General features: G+C 39.5%; 2 protein-coding genes across 5 annotated transcripts in view; both read left to right on the top strand.

Moving 5' to 3' along the window:
* LOC139479088 (heparan sulfate glucosamine 3-O-sulfotransferase 1-like) overlaps positions 1 to 18,258 on the top strand; it is a 275,458-nt gene that overhangs the window by 152,438 nt on the left and 104,762 nt on the right. The gene's annotated exons all lie outside the window — the stretch shown is intronic.
* LOC139478876 (heparan sulfate glucosamine 3-O-sulfotransferase 5-like) overlaps positions 1 to 18,258 on the top strand; it is a 133,810-nt gene that overhangs the window by 22,256 nt on the left and 93,296 nt on the right. The window contains exon 1 of one of the 2 annotated variants that reach the window (XM_071261548.1): positions 6,891 to 6,990. The exons of the other annotated variant lie outside the window; for it this stretch is intronic. The gene's annotated coding sequence lies outside the window, so the exon portion shown is untranslated. Of the gene's footprint in view, positions 1 to 6,890; positions 6,991 to 18,258 lie in introns of those variants that run through there. 2 annotated transcript variants of the gene reach the window in all.

The following is an 18,258-nucleotide window of genomic DNA, read 5'->3' as shown; positions in this document are numbered from 1 at the left end:
GAATATTCCAGCTATATGAGACCGCCTCCGTGGTCTAGAGGTAGAGCGTCCACCCGGAGAGAACTGGTCGGCTCGGAGTCAGTATACTGTGTTTGAGTGGGGTATTCATGTTAAACTTCGGCATGGTATCTCAGTGAGCTAGCACTATAAATCGGCATTAGCCCGGACTAGTACAAGTAGCCCCCCTCCACTATATGACAATGTCTATAAATAATCGAGTCTGGACCAGAGAATCCAGTGATTAATATCATGAGTATCGATCCACACAATTGGGATCGATGACAAGCATCAACCAAGTTGGCGAGCCTGACCACCTGATCCCATTAGTCGCCTCTTACGAGAAGCACAGTCGCCATTTACTGCAAGCATGGGTTGCTGAAGCCCTATTCTACCCCAGATCTTCATGGGTCTGTCCGCTTCATGTAAGAGAAAAGCCTAAAGTGATGCAGGTCTTAGACCTTTTCCACTGTGGTGGTGAAACCCACCAAATGGTTGTGGTGCTGACAAACCTAGAAACATAATCAGGACGAACCGTGATTCAAGCTCTGAAATCAAGGAAGTCCGCCACTTAGCGTGGCATTTCATGTTTGTTGATTTGTCATGAGTGACTTTTTTTTAGGTGAAAAATTGAACAGATGAATACAACGTTTGAAGAATTTCTTGTTGTGAATCAGTTTGCATAAACAAACAGATTAAAAGATGTATTTGTTGCTGGTTTGTTTTAACCGTGTTTGTATAATCTCTGGATCATGAATAGTGTATTGTGGAAATCAATACTATAAACTGTGTGGTTTGTTACAAGAGAACCGTGTGTGTTTCTCAGTATATATATACAGAGCCTTTGTATGTTTAGTCAAGACACACACAGGTGTAGGTATGTAATTCATGGTGATTCGTCATATGTTGTAATTTGAAGAGTTTACCATCTGTAATTGATCACAAAGCCTTCCAGATATAACGAATGTAAGTGTTCGCAGATGGGGATTTGGCACTTCATCTTGTTTTTAGGTTTCATCAACTTTGTTTTTACCAAATGGATATAAATAATGTTACTTTAGGTTCACTAGTCATGAAAGTAGGTTACCATATGCTATCAAAGTATGTTTAGAGTTATCTGCCCTTGACAGTACTAAAATCCGGAAACCTGACTTGGGTGTCACAGTCTCATAGGTATTGGTCTCAATATTTTTAGGTAAGAAATTTGAATGTTAGACACCTTATTTTAGTTATATATTTTGGATAGGGTGAATGAACTTAATTTCACAGGTTTAGTGTGATTAACAACCTGTGGGGACCCTTGCTAAGACTATAGGTCCCGAGCTACGAAATTGATTGGCATGTCAGACTCCGTGACTTCATTGATTGCAGGTTATTGTTTCTCTATGGTGTAAATTGATGCTTATTATGTCTATCACTGAATTGTCTAGACCTAAATCTATTATTTACAAATCACTATCAAATCGCTGGAATATTACTGAGTGAGTGAGTGAGTGAGTGAGTTCGGTTTAACGCCGCTTTTAACAGTATTCCAGTTATATCGCGGCGTGTCAGCTTAATGTGGGAGGAAAGCCCGAAGTGATGCAGGTCCCAGACGTTTACCACTTCGGTGAAACCCACGAGCACGGGTATGGTGCTGACAAACCTAGAAACATAATCAGGGCGAACCGGGATTCGAACCCACAATCATAGGTTTCTGGCTTGCCCAAGGGACGCAACTCTGCACAGCGAATCGCGGCGCCTTAGACGACTGGGCCACCCGTGCCCCCCGGAATATTACTGAGTGTTTGTGTTAAACAACAGCCTGTTGGTAAAGGAGGAGAAAATAATTAAAGCCATGCAGGTTTACTTACTGAATGGATGTAGGTTTAAGAAACTTCCAGGTCTGACATATTGTTGAATCATAGGTTTACGGACTTGATACGTTTTCGGTCGGCCATGTTTAATTGTGACTAGTCGCGCTTTCACAGGCGGTGTAGCATCACACAGACATTGTTAATTCTCAGATGATGGCTTAATTATCTTTAAGAGAGAGTTGTCTTTTATAAGTTGAAGAGATGTTTTACAGTTGTTCATGTGATTAGCGATCAAACTATGAATATTTCTTAAGCATCTGAAAACCCATAGTATGGGAATAATATCTTCCAATCAAACCTTGATGCATATATAATAACTGCATCGCCATCCCCTCTGAATCCAGCTCACCATACAACTCATTTAGTAGAACATGTATGTCTGCACTGGTCAAATCTGTGTTGTGCATGTAAGTTCAATACCTTTTCCCATTCCATCTGTCTGTAGACCGCCATCATACAGCTGGAATATTGCTGAGTGCGGCGTTAAACAACAGACCAACCAAGCAACCATCTGTCTGTTAGGTGCAAGGAGGCATGGATGGCTCAGTCCTCTAGGACACCAGAATGAGACATGGCAGGAACCATTGATGGGTTCGAATCTCAGATTTGTCCTAATTGTTTTTAGGCTTGTCAGCACCATGCCCATGCTTGTGGGTTTCACGGAAGTGGTAAACATCTAAGATCTGCATCATTTCAGGATTTAGTGGCGATAAACTGAACTGATTGACTCACTCACAGTTTGGTATGCAATTAGAGGATACATGAAATACGTGGTGTATATTTTTATTTATTGCACAAGATTTATTTATGTATTTATTAAGAGGTTTCTATGATCACACATGACCATGGCAGTGTTTCTGTGTCCTCGGAAAAAGCTGTAAGTTCAGATACACAGATGACAGATTCTGGATGGATCACATCAACATTAGTACAACCAACCTTATAACATAAACACATGCTTAAACTTCTACACTAGTCAGCAAGATATATTTGAAATGTATGTATGGTCTTTCCAGTGCTGACAGCATCCTGGCAGAGTCTGCTCTATGTCATGCATGTGGGTGTGACACTTGTGACATGATGTATAGCAGGAGATTGCTGAGATGATGTAGAGGAGGATATGTCGGAGACTGCTGGACCTGATGCTCATGTACTGTTTATAGACTGTCTATCCATTTATATCATTTTCATCACTGGTTTTCCTTTCAAGCTCCACGATATGGTTGAAATATTGCGGATCTGACTTTAAATCTTAACTCACTCACTTGCCTTTCACGCCCAATGGCCTCAGTTTCGGCAGATAATCAGGACTTATTCTCTGGCGTTGACGGTTTGAATATATCATTGAATGGAGGGCAGGAAATGCTTTCATTCAAAAATATGATCGCAGGAGTCAGCATCTTGGAGAGAATCTCAAGCATGGGTAGAGTTTGAAGGATGTCTTGAACCATCATTTATGCCTGATTAAAATAATGTTGACATTTCGCCAGGAATTGTACAGTTCAGGACTGGCATGGTTTAAAAACCTTGATGACTTACCAGTAAACCCTGGTGCCAATTACAACGAGGCGAAGGAAATTTCCTGAGCTGAGACTTTGTTGTGTTTTGAGGAAATCATAATGCTTACTACTTTACAGTGGTTAAGCATGCATGCTTTAGTAATGGCTGACAAACACACATAGTTTTGTCAATTTCCAGGTACATTGACAAAAAAAGTGGTTTCCCAAGTTAACATCTCTCCAGTCATTTAAGACTTAATGGGTGAAGATGTACATGTTAAACACTATCACATGGGCACCTGTAGGCCTCAAGCTTGCCCCAAGTCTCCAACTTTACAAGGATGTGGAAGGTACAAATGAAGAATGAGCAACAGTCTTCTACTGCCAACACCAGACTCATGTGACCCGTGAAGATTCCGGGGTAGAATAGGTCTTCAGCAACCCATGCTTGCCGTAAAAGGTGACTATGCTTGTGGTAAAAGGCAACTAACGGGATCGGGTGGTCAGGCTCGCTGAATTGGTTGATGCATGTCATCGATCCCAATCGCGTGGATCGATGCTCATGATATTAATCACTGGATTGTCTGGTCCAGACTTGATTATTTACAGACCGCCGTCATATAGCCAGAATATTTCTGAGTGCGGCGTAAAACAACAAACCAACCAACCAGACTTATGTGATCTACCCAGGACAAAGTATTGTCACTTCATTCGTAACCAACATCACGTTTTCATCATTGTTGATTTGTGTTTTTAATTTTGTCTTTCGGTGTTATGTCATAATATAATTCAATATTTGATGATTAATTTCATGAATTACAATAAGATTGTGCATGAAGAAAACCAAACAGGATTTCTACACAAGCAGACAGACAATTTTGAAGCTTGATAATTTTCGTCTTAATATTGGTACATTCCTTAAAAATATTAAATCTTCAGCAGAAGGTAATACAGAAATTGATGGAATATTATCAATAGTTGCTGTGCCAATGTATTTGTGTATATCACTCAATATCCCATGAGGAGATTTTGTCGATGCAGCGTTACAGGCAAACTGGCTGTGTTAATGCCAGGAGAGACTGTGTATTTCACCCCTATTACCAGAAGGACGTAACCATGTTCTAGTTCTGGAAGAAGGATCCCTGAGTTGAAAGAAATATAATGGTCCAAACTATGCATGTCAACCCAGCTGACAGCCCTTGATGAATGACTGGATTTTTTCCAGGCAGGAAGATAAATGACAAAATGATGAAATGGCTGAAAAAAGTCGATATTGTGTTTAAAATGATATTTTTATCCATGTGCCAATTTCTTCAGATGTATTTTTTTCATTTTCATCCTCTGACATCATTTTACTCGTTGGAAAGATTACGGTTGTCACTTTTAGAGAATATTGACTTCTTCGAGAGAGAATATTTGCTTTCATCTTAATGTTCTTGTTTGTCGTTAAACATTTAGCAGAATATCCCTCAAATGACTTCGCTGAAAATATTAAAAAATAATTGGAAATACAGTTTTGAGATCTCTTTTGAGAGGGCATTAAAGGCTCCTTTCTTGCTGATGCAGTCTAAAGGCGCCTTCTTGAGAACGTTTGCTGCCGACATGTGTTGAACTGTTTGGAAATGCATAATTACAACTGAATGACAGATTTTTCCCAGTAAGAATCTGGGTCATCAATTTCAAGTTTCTGAAAATCAGTGTTGATTTTCCTAAAAGTGAAGAGTTCCGATTAAAGAAGAGGATTTTAAGAGCTTTTGGGGGGTCAAATCAGTTTGCAAGTTATCCTGTTTATTGTCACAGTTGACAAACACTTTGCAGTTATCTCACACTTTGTGGTAGTCAAAATGTTTTAGCTACAAACACCACAAGAAATATGTTCTTGACTTTGTAAGATGTCACTTGTATGTTTCACAGAACAGCCAGCAATAAAAAAACCCCTAAAAACCATAAAAACAAAAAGACAGCTTCAAGTGAGTGAATGAGTTATTTTCAATAATGTTACATATCTACCTGGCCTTCTTTCTCAAGAAATAGTAGCCTGAATCACAAGGGTTACATGTCGTATGTATCAATTCATGACTGTTTGCATGTGTGTGTGGCTCTTGCTCTAGTCCGCACTTGTGTCAGTTTTCTAGTGCTAACCCACTGAGACACCATGCAACAGTTTAACATGGATACCCTACTCAGACACATGACACTGACTCTGAACCAACCCTTAATGCTGAGTATCTGGCACAGTACCAATTTAAAGTACCATCTATTGATATGATGAGGCCAGGAGACCGAACCAATGACTTTCTGCTCTCCAGGCAGACGCTCTATCCACTGTACCACGGAGCTCTCCCGCACCTAAAGAGCATGACGTTAGTTACATGAGGCAGACGCTCTATCCACTATACCACAGAGCTGGTCCCGCACCTATAGAGCATGACGTTAGTTACATGGGGCAGACGCTCTATCCACTATACCACAGAGCTGGTCCCGCACCTATAGAGCATGACGTTAGTTACATGGGGCAGACGCTCTATCCACTGTACCACGGAGGCGGTCCGGCACCTATAGAGCTTGACATTAGTTACATGGGGCACATTGGATGGTGACGTCAACCTTGTCAACTGGGTGTTCTCCATAGGGATTCCTGTTGCTTGGCTCTCAGTCCCCAGTCATGACAATTGAGTGTTGAGTGGTCACAGTATGTTAAACGGCTGTCATTGACCCTCACACCAAGATATTTGACATGAACCACTGGTTTGCATTCACATGCTGTCATGAACACCTAGATCTTTGCTGACTGTGGCTAAAAATCAGAGTACTTGCTCTCAAACACCTCTTATTCAACTGACAGCTTGTCAGGTATGAAATAAGCAAGGAATGTGAGATCTCTTACCAAGTTTGTTTCTCATCTCAATACCTGGCTTGGCACTTTTCTTTTATCAGTAGAGCACTACTACCTGCATTGTAAAGGAAGGAATTTCAGTTGCGGACACCAAGGTTTAGGTCCTCCTGGTTCCTTACAGTGATGGTGTAAGATATGTAACACCATGATGGTGATGATGCAAATGTTAAAACAAAGACTACAAAGATGATATAATGATGACAAAGGTGTGACTGCTATTGATGACCTAATTCTGATGAAGATGACGAGTATGATGCAGATTTAGATATGACATCAAGGTTGCAGCTGATGAAAATGACAAGTATTCAGCTGATGAAGATGAAAAGTATGCATCTGATGAAGATGACAACGAAATATATTGCTAATGATGAGTACTTCACCTATAAATTGTGTTTGAGAAGGGTTTGAACCCCGGGCTGCCAATAACAACTGATTTGTTGCACGTACCCTCTAAGTAACTGCCACGCCATTCACTCCAGGACATACTGTGAGAATTTAGCCAGGCTGATAGGAAGCAGAGGATACGTCATGTGTCCATCATTTTCTCCCACCGCTGCGAGATCAGTGCTGGAAGCTGGTGCTCCGTGTTCCGTCAGTGTTAGCTGATGTAACTGCTTCATTGATTCCCCACTCATTGGGAGAATTACCATCATCATCACCGTGGCTTTAACACACAGTCTCCCATTTTGCAGCACACCAAGGTATTGTCAGAACTATGTAGTCAGGATGGGACACACGCAATGTAAGTTGTTGCTGTTTAGTTCTTCGTGACTTTCATGTTCAGAAGTCAAGTTTCTGTGTTATTGAGTCATGCAGATAGGTACAGATTGATGAATTTAGTTATTGAGTTGTTTCTACCTCTTTGCTAGATACATATACACTTATTCACACACACATAGTCATCAAGCCAATGTTAGCCTGGGGACATTTCTGCCTGGAGGAAACTGCTTTTAAATAGCCATGTTTCTGACAAATAAGGATAAAATATTTTGTTACAGACCAGGTTTTGCAAACATATTTTGAACTGATATTGATATTATTTGCCATTTCTGTTCCTGAATTAAGATGTGACTATTTCTTTAATAATTGTTTCGGATTGTGAAATGTCATTTCCTTTGAGTTTGGTTGTCATGATAATATATCTGATATTTAAATTTTCTTAATTGATCGTATCAAATATTTAATCTGTGAAAAAAATAGCACAAATCAAATAAATTTAGAATAATCTGTCCTCCAAAAATGAGCAAATTATGAACGAGAATAGAGAAAGTTAATAATTGGTAAATGAAACAAAGTTTCCAGCTTCATAAATCTATAATGGTTCGAACTAAAGTCTTTTACAAGACTACTTGCTTTTATTTCAACCATTAACTCTAAAAATATGCATGAGGTAGTGTATGTGGTTGTAACGGATGTGGTTACAACATGTGCTTTCAGTGTATACGTTCTTGATCTTGGAGGGTACACCAAACAAACATTTCCAGAGAGCACTGTTTTATCCTCAAAGCTTACCATTTGCTTTAGTAGGTCTCATCTTAAACGTGAAATTTGAAACAGCAAGGACCCCGTTGTTTTGATGATAACATGTTAGTTCTTGCATGGGGCCCTGTTTGACATAACGGGAGAAACATCAAAGAGTGCCATCAAAGGGATGCTGAAGATATGCACGATCTGAGTTCGTAAGGCTGATGTGATTTTGACAATTACACCCCATGATGTTGTTGAATGTTGAGTGATGTAGGTGGGGGATGTTTTTCAAGTTTTTTGCGTGTTTGGTAAATAGGAACTTACACGGTTCAATAAAATTCTGAAACAGATTAAGAGGTGTGATAATTACTATGTGAGAAACATGGGAACATGTGTTGTATTTTGGTTTGGGACAAATGAACTTCAAATTACTGGTTGGTATTTTGAGCAACAGTTATTTCAGTATTTATGTTTTCATAACTGTGTCTTATGTTTTATTCTGTTGTGGGGCGGTCGGGTAGCCTAGTGGTTAAAGCATTCGCTCGTCATGCCAAAGATCCGGGTTCGATTTCCGACATGGGTACAATGTGTGAAGCCCATTTCTGGTGTCCCCCGCCGTGATATTGCTGGAATATTATTAAAAGCGGCGTAAAACCAAACTCACTCACTCACTCACTCACTCACTCACTCACTCACTCACTCACTCACTCTGTTGTGTACTAACTCAGGGGAGACTGATGAAAGATGAAGATCCGGATTGGCAGATGCATGTATACATGTCATGTAACCGTTCTCATCATGATTGTCTTGAAGGTGCATGAGGTTTCAGGATTATCAAGGGATTGGATTAACAAGGGATCGGACAAACAAGGTTTCATTGTAATGAAGTTTTTGTTTATACCTTTATGATCCGCTAATTTCTGCAAATTTTAGTGACCACAAATTTGTTAAAATATGATGGCTTCAACCAAAAACACCCCCAAATTATGGACCACGCTCAGTTGCAAAGAAGTTTGAAAAGGAAAATATCCATTCTCATCCTTGTGGCTCTTAAAGCCCCATCTGCGGTAGTAACTACCGCACACTAGTGGGCGGAGCTTATACAAGTGATCTGACAGGTCAATATGACGTCATCATAAACACATAGATTTCATTGGTTAATGCGTAAACGGGTGACGTCATGTAAACACCCACCCACGTGGGCCGTTTGACAACAAGGACGTAAGTTTTAATGGTAATATAAATATCTAACAAACGATTGCAAGACTTTTCAACAAACGCGTTCATCTTTGGTTTCAAAACATACCTGCCATGTCGTCTTCACATCTTCATAAAATGATACCGTGTGAATGTCCACGATTTATCCAACACACAAATTATAGTTCTAGATTTCTAGACTAGAACGAAATATGTTTGTCGTAATGCATATGAGCAGTGTAAATGAACAAGAAACATAATATGTGTTGGGGCACCAATCGTTATCCTGTGGTGTACGGTATATCTGCAGTTTATAAATAGCATTTCTCACAATATATACGGCAATCGGTGATTTCAACAATGTTTTTCTTCGTTGTGTTCGTCTTGCCTCATCTGGATGACAACGATCGTGTAAAAAACCCTGGTCAAAAATATTTTCAATTGATCAAAGTAGTTTCTTGTCGTTTTTTCATTGCCCAGTAGCAATGTATTTTGACAAAGTCTCACTTGTCCGATGAAGCTCTTCGTGCCGAAGTAACTCGATCCGTGAAACTTGGCGAGTCCGAGTGACCCAGATCCCTTTTGATTGGCATGCCAAGTGTCATTTGCATACGGCCATCTATATTGTTTGTATGTGTTTCTCCCCTCAAGCCTCAACTAATCAGAGAGCGGGCGGACGAAATAAAATATATGACTTATCAAAAAATGTCTTTCAATAATTGTGTAAGTAATTTTATGACATTTTAAAAAAAACACTTGATACTAGAATCAAGTCTATGAATTAATTTATGATGTAGATCGATTCGCTTTGCTTCGGAAACGAATTTTTAATAAACAACGGAACAAAGATAAAGTTGACCTGGTTTTATGACGTTGCAGTTGTAGATGTAGAAGTATTTCTTTTATTAGATCGGTGGGCAATTTTCCACTGCCGCAGCAAAATTGAGACACGAAGACATTATATTATTTCACGTCGGAATGGAGATAAAAATATTCAAATACGGACAGCCTCACAGACTTCGAAACGATGTTCAGATAAATATTTGTTGTGGGTTTCATCATTACTTTCATCAAGCTTACATTCAGGTCGCTTGCTACTTTGGCAGTCGTGTTATGTCTCGAAGCTCAAAGCAACAATGTTTCTCTCAGATACATTTTTCTCTCCATTCACGACGAATATCTGGGCAGTTGAATTCAACAATGTAATACACACGGCCTCATTCACGGCGTCATCGCAAAGATTTCTTCCAAATACCCACCATGTGATCAGGGTTACGACCTTGGGATAAATTAATAAATCATTTTGCATTTTTAGAAAATATTATTTTTTTCGTGAATATTATAATTAAAAAATATCCCCTAGATGGTACTTTTTCATTGCACTGGGTATTTCTTTTATTACTTTCTAAAACTTTTTATTTTCGCATTTCTGACCACGCGATCTCCTAGCAACCACGCCCCATGAGCGCATCCAGTTGCTGCTTACAACTGTGAAGATCTTTGCAATTTCGCTTGTCTTCAATATGAGCAACAGAAGATTTTCATGTGAAGCCTACTTTGACGAAGAATTGTTCGAGATAATCAGGGAGCCTTATGTCATTTCGATTATGACATTGGTGACTTTATCGTGGAGAAAGTTCCAATTCAAGTTGACATCATTCCGATTCACAACTCGAATCGACAAGATGGCGCCTCTCTTCCCGCCCTTGCAAGGGCAACAGAAACTTTGATAAATTCAGTGACGATTCTTGGGATTAGTGAATCAGTGTCACAGCTAGATTTCATTGTGGAACCAGATGAAGCCGAATATGTATGTTCGCCCTTCTTTTGTCAACCATGCGCGACACGGCACAGGCAATCGCAGTTAAGGAATGGTGCGGCCACCATGTTGCAGAAATTCGTCGATTCGAGCACATTGCTTCTGGTCGAAGTGTTTGGAGAGATTGTAGATACTTGGACTTGAAGAAACGGAATTAAACGTTGCAGCAGATCAGAGACCATATAATATTATATGGTCTCTGAGCAGATGAAGGATTGGTGTGGACAAAACGGGAAAGGGATCCCAGATTGTATTTTAAAACTTGTGCGCTAAGTGTATCCAAATACCCCGAACAAAAATACATGGGACAAGTGTGGATCTAATGATCAAACTCAGTTTTGTGTGTGAAAATTCTGTGAAAGTGAAGGAAGTTCATAATTAAAGTTGTCTTGGAATATGTGTATTGGAGTTTTCGTTTATCGTAAGTACAATATTATCTGGATACGCCTTCTGTAGGTCAAATCATGAAATATATTTCGTTACTCATTTACCAGTTGCTTATGTGCATTGTTATTTTGATACACGTGACATATTCATCTATTGTAGTCAAGCTGAGGAATATTGGCGTAACTTCTGGTGCTTCAAGTTAGGCCCCTTCCTAAACATTAGTTGAAAAATCTGTAATAATTTACGTTTTATGAATATAAACTGATTATTGTGTGGCATAAATCTAACTGTTGAATGCAAATGACCAAAACTAAACAAGTATCTGTAATTTTCGGATAGAACTGAAAGAATCGCGTCGTCAATTTCGTATTTAAGTATCGTTACTGTTACATTAACCGAAACTGATGTTCTGCCGTAAAAATATACAACACAATACACTTTGACCACAAATGCATTAAATGTGTCACATGTACACATGACCATGTGCTTTGCTATTTATAGCGCTAACGTAATTAAGCTCCGCCCACTGTGATTGATGCAGACGCCAAACACGATCGATTCGATTTTTTATGATAAAACTACAGAAAATTTATTTACTTATATCTTGATATGGAGCCATTTTTTGTATCCATGGTTTGTTATTCAAGTTGATACGAAGTTTGACGGTCAATGGTGATCTGGTTCCCGTATGGTTTTCAAAAAACCTCTCCCGACACTCGGTTGTGTTTACATTGTCAGTCATTGTTCGAAACTGAAACACCGCCACCTTGCGGGCTATTTATAGTCAGGGTGGGGCTTTAAGGAACGAGGTTTCACTGTTTTTAACAAAAAATAAGATAAAATATTTGTTTACACCTTCATGACCTTGTGTGTACAGTCATCTTGGAAGGGAATGTGGTTCACATGCTCTTATGAGAACAATGTGTGAAGCAATTCCTGGCAACAACACCATGATATTACTGCAGTCCTGCTTCAGCAGGGTGATGCATCCTCACTCACTCAACCACACCAGTGTGGAGATGAAATGTTACGGAGACACTAATACTGCAAAGCGTTTTCTTGGGTGTGGGAAATAGTCTTGTCATGATTCACCAAAGTTTTTCCTGACAATACAATCTACTCTGTGTTCCTTCATTTTTTATTCTGTATAGGTTTTCAAAAAGTTATATTTCTTTTTTTTTGCTAGACATCTACTGGGCCTTGTGTTCCCTTACTGGGCCTTGTGTTCCCTTACTGGGAATTGTGTTCCCCTACTGGGCATTGTGTTCCCTTACTGGGCCTTGTGTTCCCTTACTGGGAATTGTGTTCCCCTACTGGGCATTGTGTTCCCTTACTGGGCCTTGTTTTCCCTTACTGGGCCTTGTGTTCCCTTACTGGGCCTTGTGTTCCCTTACTGGGAATTGTGTTCCCTTACTGGGCCTTGTGTTCCCTTACTGGGCCTTGTGTTCCTTACTGGGCCTTGTGTTCCCTTACTGGGCCTTGTGTTCTCTTACTGGGCCTTGTGTTCTCTTACTGGGCCTTATGGTCCCTTACTGGGCCTTGTGGTCCCTTACTGGGCCTTGTGGTCCCTTACTGGGCCTTGTGTTCCCTTACTGGGCCTTGTGTTACCTAACTGGGCCTTGTGTTCCCTTACTGGGCCTTGTGTTCCCCACACAACAGAATGCTGAATCTGGTTGCATAAAATCACTAAGTTTACATTCATGCAAGGACAGGCTGGTTGAGATAAACAAACTGAGTCTCATGGAACATTAAGAATTTGATTTAAAAATAAGACAAATTTAGTATCGCAGTGTGTATTATGTCGTGACTCAACTGTTGCTATCTGTATCGATATGTGAGTTAAGCATATCATGACATCCCAACTGGGAAATGTTAAAATTCAATCAACAATCTGGATTTGCCTCGGCTCCATTAGTGAGGCTCTTCAACATGATGGCGTGTTTAGGGCTTGATTTAGCAATTTAAAACATGCAACCTATCGTTGAAAAATGCAACCTTATATTAATGTCTAATGCACCAAGTGCATGTCTCAAAAATACAAATTGACTAACCCTTACTTAAGCATATAACATCTATCTTTGAACACACTCAGTTTCTCTATGTTTTATTTACCATACTGTATCACAAGTCCCTGTGTGACATGAAATTTATGGTGCAATCAGTCATCAGAGATCTGAGAGTTTATGTATTTATGCCAGTGTATGCATCCATGTTTCAACTTTGATAAATTTATGGGACCAGTGTGCAACCTTGTTTTGTCGGGTGCAACTAGCGCTTCATGTGAACGTGATCCTGTGATTAAGATTGATTAAGAGGTTGATCTGTGGTTAATTTCCTAATATATCTTGAAATAACGATTTTTTAAAACTTCAAACAATACCAGGAATTCAGAATCATCACACACATGCATGAAAACATATCTTTTGAATGTCTGACACCCAGGTAGACTATATTTCAAATCCACAGTGGCTACCTGCCAACAGCTGTGTCCATTACGTCAGCCCCTGAGAACTGTGTGTGTTCAGCTTTATCTAATATATAAATATTCAATAATCAGTTGGTGGTGACATGCCCTTTCATTTCCTTCTGGACTGAATATGAGGCTTCCAAGTGTTTCAACAAAATATCACAAAATTATATGAAATACTGAAACACTTTATCACCCAGGATGAAAGAAAGCTCCTTTGATTATTTTGAGTGTTAAGTATTATTATTTTTGTTTGTTTGTTTGTTGTTTAACGTTGCATTCAGCAATATTCCAGCTATGATGGCGGTTTGTAAATAATCGAGTCTGAACCAGACAATCCAGTGATTGACGTCATGAGCATCGATCCACGCAATTGGGATAGGATGACATGCATCAACCAAGTCAAATTGCAAATCAATATATATTTTCTTTTGTCAGTAAATATGTTTCAACACATGACATCTTTATATCTGATCCGTGAAGATTCCGGGGTATGAATAGGTCTTCAGCAACCCATACTTGCCGTAAAAGGAGACTAACGGGATCGGGTAATCAGGCTCGCTGACTTGGTTGATACATGTCATCGATCCCAATTGCGTGGATCGATGCTCATGATGTCAATCACTGGATTGTCTGGTCCAGACTTGATTATTTTACAGACTGCCATCATATAGCTGTAATATTACTGAGTGCGGCGTTAAACAACAAACAAACAAACAAACAAACAAACAAACAAACAAACATCTTTATATCTTATGACATCTTTATACATAATATTGTATCCAAAGGCAAAAATGTTTAAATTTATTTATCTGTGGGTTGAGGGGGTGGTGGGAAGTAGTGACTGTCAGTATTAAGAATGGTTTATCGGTGTTTGATTATTTTTTCTGCTCCATTTAGCATGGGAATGTTGGTGTATAGGAGGTATTCTGCCAGATAAGATCCGTGTGATAAAGCATTGATTGTGGTGGCCAAGCTGTTGTGATTGTCTGATGAAATTACGGTTGTGAATGAAGGCTCGCTGATCCTGTGCTGATAGGGACGAAGTTATGAGAATCATTTGTATCTGTGAACCATAAAATATACATAGGCTGGGCTGGCCACTTGACCGGATCTCCCAGTGCAATCCTGACACGAACAGTGCAAATGGTACACAGATGTTCTGAGGGGTTATCCTCAGAAAACTTTGACATGGGGGTGGGGTAGAACAGGTTTTCAGCAACCCATGCTTGCCGTAAAAGGCGACTATGCTTGTCGTAAAAGGCGACTATGCTTGTCGTAAAAGGTGACTTGCGGGATCGCTTAGTCAGGCTCGCTGACTTGGTTGATGCACGGTCGATTATTTACAGACCGCCATCATATAGCTGGAATATTGCTGAGTGGGGCGTTAAACAACACACCAACCAACCAAACAACCTAAACTTCTACATGCCAAAACTTCTACAGTTTAAGCAACAAACTAAATGGTCCAGTGCACAGCTTATACCCTGCCTCCGTACCTTCTATCTTTATTTAAAGATAGATCTGATTATGTCTAAAATTATTTCACATTATAAAGCATGAGTTAAATGATGACAATTGCTTCTCTTTCATTCAAGCAATAGGGAAATTCCCTTTGATGTTTTAAGTAAGCATAGAAGTTTGAGGAGACATGACTGCTGGTCTCAGATCCAGCTATATGACAGTGGCCGGTAAGTTATCAAGTCAGGATCAAATAATCCAGCTATTTATATTATGAGCAATGCGGCCTGTCAATAATTGAGTCTTGACCAGATAATCCTGTGACTGATATTCAGGGCATATTCCTCAGTATCAGGCTGTTACAGCTATACTGAATAGTGGAATTCACAATCTACTCTTTCAGTTATGTTGACACACATTGTGTGTTGTTTGATGCTGCAGTTAGCAATATTCCAGTTTTTAACAGCACCTGTCTATAATGGAGTATGGCAAATCAGTGATCGAGAGCATGAACACCCTTTCAATACGGCTGGTGTCTCACAATGGACCATTACACTGAGCCCGATCAACAGTTTTGATCATTATGGAATTATTTTGACAATAATGAGGTCGTTGTGACCTATCCTCAGCCTGATCCTCACAGGATTGGAAAGCTTCTCTTAGTGTGTCTGTTTTGTGTTTGTTTGTTGTTTAACGCTGCACTCAGCAATATTCCAGCTGTATGAAGGTGGTCTGTAAATAATCAAACAGGACCAAATAATCCAGTGAGTGACATCCTGAGCATCGATCTAGGCAGTTGGGATCGATGACATGCATGAACCAAGTCAACGAGCCTGACCACCCAATCCTGTTATTTGCCTCTTACGACAAGCATAGTCACCTTTTATGGGCTGCTGAAGATCTATTTAAAACCAGAGCTTCATGGATCGCTTTTTTTAGAAGTGAATATACCAGTTTTTATCAAATGTTCATCCAATGTTTGAAAATATTACAACACAATACAATATTATAATATAATACATTTATGTATTTCATGTTTTATCAAACTAGTGTAGCAGATTAACTATGGTAATATGAATGAATCGTGTGTTCTGTAACTTCTTTTAAGTAGTGCATATAGTGTAATTGTCTCCCACTTTTGTGTACTTGACAATATGATGATGGGAGGTGGGTCTATGGAAGTGAGGTGGGCAGGGGATGAAAATGCTGCTATGAATTTATTATGGCCTAAAACAGATTTCAGAAAAGTCTTCTCACTCAGATTGCTTTTTGAAATGGATTTTTAGTGGACCACAATCAAGCATCTGTACACCTGTACAGTTACCAGCTGATGATACAGGTATATTTACTTATGAAAATATACCTGTATTTTTGTAATTTACTTTTGAAGAAAGCAAGAAGTAAATGGGAAAAAGAGAAGCAATAAGGAGAGAATGAGGAATGAGATTTATTGTTTTCACACAAGTCATCCATGTTGTTTTTTGGTGATGAAGGAAATATCTAGACGGGGGATGTTGTGTTACTATGTACAGCCACTAGCACCAGGTGTAGATGTAATCAACCCTTGAAGATCCGGGTTGAATAGGTCTTCAGCAACCCATGCTTGCCGTAAAAGGTGACTGTGTTTGTCGTAAGAGAATACTAATGGGATTGGGTGGTCAGGTTCGCTGACTTGGTTGATGCATGTCATCGATCCCTACTGTGTGGATTGATGCTCATGATGTCAGTCACTGGATTGTCGGGTCCAGATTATTTACAGACCACTGTCATATAGCTGGAATATTGCAGAGTGCGGCGTTAAACAACAAACAAACAAACAGTAGACATAATCACTCGCCCCAGACCTTGGGTGCTGCTGTTTTTGTGTGGTTTTGAAAAACATATTTGATAATGAAATATCCAGAGTTTTGAATGGATACCTGATGAATGTGTTAAACAGTGTTCATCAGTGTTCATCAGACAACTGAAGATTTCAAATAATACAATCCCAGAACATTATGTGTCTGTTGTTTGTGTTGTTAAATACAAAGCACCTATGACAGTTCGGATTTTCCAGTGAATGATAAACATAGTAACCATTTAGGCACTCTTTTCACAGATTCAGAGCAAGTGTGATGATTTCATAGCAAGACTGTCTCAAGTACCTCATTAAATGGTCCCTCAAAGACAGACTGATCACATGCCTATTGAAGCTTTCTACAACCCTGCTATACACCCTTCTTTAACTGCTATTGACAGGATCAAAAATAGACCACTTGGTTTAGAATAAAACCAGCTTTCGAGGCGTTTAGTTGTTTGGCTGGTATTGAGACCTGTCATTGGGAGAACCTCACAAGCATTTTCTCAGGGACAGGCTTTGATGTTGAGGGCCTTGCTGGAAATGAGATCAAAGTGAAATGTACGCTTGATTGGCAGATAGACCCTTCATGTTGTTTAGTGATAATTTCTGTAGTGTAATCTAGTATGTTGGAGTCTGGTAAATGGGAGCTCCCAAACCGTTTCATAAAGACCCACTTGTAACTGCAGAGAAGTACCTGTCTGGAGTAACATTGTATTTTCCTTGGGGTGACTTTTACCTTCAAATCATATTTTGTTCATTTTGTTATTTTGATTTTAACTGTTGTTTGATAGCCTTAATGAATCCCACAAAGCCTTGACTGTAGCAGGAGTCTTTAGAATTAACACTGTACCATGTCAGTGTATCTTGACTGTGATATGACCATTACAGCAAATCATGACATCATTGATCATACCATGTGGCATACCATGTCTCAGACCTGTGAAGATCCGGGGTAGACTAGGTCTTCAGCAACCCATGCTTCAGTAAAAGGCGACTATGCTTGTCGTAAGAGGCGATTACGGGATCGGGTGGTCAGGCTCGCTGACTTGGTTGATGCATGTCATGATATCCAAATTGCTTGGATTGATGCTCATGCTGTCAATCACTGGATTGTCTGGTCCAGACTCGATTATTTACAGACCGCCGTCAAATAGTTGGAATATTGTTGAGTGCGGTGTTAAACAACAAATAAACAAGCAAACAAGCAAACAAACAAACAAACCATGTCTCCATACTATTACAACATACCATTTTGGTATACCATGAAAGCTGGAAGGTATGCATCCCAGGAGTAAGTTATGCATATCAGGAGTGAGTGAGTTAATTTTAAAGTCACATCGGTAGTATTTCCGCCATATCGTGATTATGTCAT

Source organism: Haliotis cracherodii, unplaced genomic scaffold (genome assembly GCF_022045235.1).
Source record: "Haliotis cracherodii isolate W230 unplaced genomic scaffold, xgHalCrac1.p SCAF_4, whole genome shotgun sequence".
Classification (NCBI taxonomy): domain Eukaryota; kingdom Metazoa; phylum Mollusca; class Gastropoda; order Lepetellida; family Haliotidae; genus Haliotis; species Haliotis cracherodii.
The sequence above is the reverse complement of the archived record's forward strand: the minus strand, read 5'-3'. Positions and strand labels throughout refer to the sequence as shown.